This window comes from Oryctolagus cuniculus, chromosome 15 (assembly GCF_964237555.1).
Source record: "Oryctolagus cuniculus chromosome 15, mOryCun1.1, whole genome shotgun sequence".
In the NCBI taxonomy this organism is placed as follows: domain Eukaryota; kingdom Metazoa; phylum Chordata; class Mammalia; order Lagomorpha; family Leporidae; genus Oryctolagus; species Oryctolagus cuniculus.
In genome coordinates, this window is record NC_091446.1 from 2,302,501 (window position 1) to 2,305,000 (window position 2,500).

The following is a 2,500-nucleotide window of genomic DNA, read 5'->3' on the forward strand; positions in this document are numbered from 1 at the left end:
TTCCCCCCCAGCCCCGACTCGCACTCACCCAAGGCTGCTTCTCTAATTATCCACGAGGTCAGTAAGCAAAATTGGGAAGAAGCTGGGAGATCAATACAAATTATCCCCGAGCAAACCAGTGCTGACAGTTTGAATTGCGGCATATGTTTACCTAAAATCAGGCAATTTATCTTAATATCAGCAAAGTAATGCAGTGCAGGTGAAAGGTCAGGCAATCTCTCCCCCTCATAATTACCCAGTTCTAAAACAGGAAAGTGGTATTGATTGGCCTGGCTGGGGGCTCCGTGACTGGACGTGCCAGCGCCTTGCCCTGGCTCGGCCCGGCTCACTCGGCGCGCGGGGCCCTGAGCCTTCTCCTCGCTGGCCTGGACAGTTTGCTGCCCGAACCTCGGTGTGTCCTGGCCTCGCCAGGCCTGGGGTGGGGGTGGGTTCTGTGTGCCCAGCAGTGGAAGGCTGTGGACGGACAGACGGACCACCTGCCCACGGGTCGGGCTCTGCAGGTGGCCACTGCTCTTGGAAGCGTGGGGTGGGGGCCCACAGGATAACCCCGCCCCCCAGGAGCGTGACTGCTGCCTGTCACTGCTCCTGCTGTTGAAGGAGGAGGGGCCAGTTGGGCTCCCCGTGGCCGAGGGTGGGGCAGGCTGAGGCCTGCGTCTGGCCTGGCGGCGCGGTGACCCCTCCTCTCCACCCTAGCAGTGCGGTGCCGCCCTTGTCCTGGGAAGTCACCGCGCTCGGGGCTGAATCGAGGGGTGCCCTGCAGTGAGACTGCTTTAAATGTTTTTGGTCATAGAAAGATGAGTATCAGTGGTCTCTCCCAGAATGAGAGGCTGTGGTGACTACAAGTCATAAAGCTTCTGAAAGCTCGCATTAAAGCGCCTATCACCTGTCAGGGGCATTTGCATGAAATCAATAGCGGCCGCCCATCTATCTTTTCTGATCACCTTTCATCAGGCCGATTCATTAAGTCCGACAGTCATGGCGATTAGCTGGGAGAGAGGAGAGACCTGACACGGTGGCAGTGCACAATGGGCCACCTATTTGTTCCCCGACGGAGGAACGCAGCACTGAGCTCATCTTCGCTGGCCGCGGCCGCTCGGCGAGGGCCACCCTGCCGCCCGGCTGCGCTCCTGTCCGACACCCTAGCGGGGGCCCCGGCAGAGACATGACAAATTGTCCCCCAAGTCAGCGCTGACAGCCTCTGATGATTAATGGTCTGATTATGAAGTGGTTTTACACACATAGAATTTACATCACAGAGAGTTAGGACTTTTGCCGTGTCACATACGCCAAGGCATTTGGAGGGGCTTTAGTATTTGCAAAGAAAAAAGAGGGCGAAATCCCAGCAAAAGCCATGTCATGTAAAATCAATACGTCGGATCAATGCTTTATTAACAAGAAAATGTCTTACTTCACATTCCTGTGTGGACCTTTGTCTCCGGGATGTATGATGGAATGTCAGATCATATTGTGGGCCTCGACTTGCGGGCGCGTAACCGGGCGTCCGCGGGAGGCGCCCGGGAAGAGTGGGGACCAATTATTTCCGAGCGCGCGTCCAGAGGCAGCCCCTACCCCCGCTCCGAGGGGTCCTGGGCCCTTTGTGCTCCGCACCCTCGGCGCACCTGCTGAGCTGGGCGGCGTCAGGCATCGGATGACTAATGAGTGACGTCCCAAATTGCGGGCGGAGTAATGAAGAGACGGCAGCGGGTCTCGTTAGTCTCCGAAAACCCCCTGATTGATGTCGGGCCGCGCGCCGTGGAGTTGCCGCGCAGGAAGCGGTATCCACATCACCAAGTAATGCGCCCTAATAAGTATTTTCATCTTAACTCGCGTCCGCGGGCCTCGGGGCTCAGTTTTTGTTGGAGTCAGGCAGAGCCATAATAAAACCCGATGGCTCCTTATAAAGCCTGTTAAACACAGTGTGTGCAGTCGGACGGGGGCCCGGCCGTGATTCATGCACTGTACACAGTACGTGTGCCGCTGATTTATGGCCATGCACAGTTCATAGTCAAAATTACAATTTGAGGGATAAAAAGATTAATTACTATTTGTGGCCGGCAATTTTGTGAGGCTGGTGGATTGCAGCTGTAGAATGATAGTGCTGTACATCAGCTTGTAGCCGGCCATTCACAGATTATTAAAGCTTTGCAAGAGTAAGTGCTCCTCCTGCCTGGCTGGTGCTCAGGCAATATGCTAGACAAAAAAGGGCCACAGGGATAAATCTGAGGCTAGCAGTAGCTGGACATATGTCATAATTGCCAGTTTCCCATAAATCCCTGGCCGGCGTGGAAGGCAGTGTGCGGTGCAGGCATCACATCGTGACGGCGGGGATGGCTGCGCGTGGCCCCCAGGCCTGTCGCTCGGTGGCTGCACCGCCATCTCCACCATGTGCGGAGTCACCCTTTCACCCTTTGACTTTCTCCTGGCCTAATTATAGACTAGAAATAATCACTGCTTCTATGTGCAGACACAGCGGGGGTCGGGGGTGTGGGAAATCCATCCC

The 2,500-nt window shown here is 55.7% G+C and overlaps 1 protein-coding gene across 12 annotated transcripts in view; it reads left to right on the forward strand.

Annotated features, from left to right (window-relative positions):
* Positions 1–2,500, forward strand: part of EBF3 (EBF transcription factor 3) — a 128,013-nt gene that overhangs the window by 113,818 nt on the left and 11,695 nt on the right. The window lies entirely within an intron of this gene.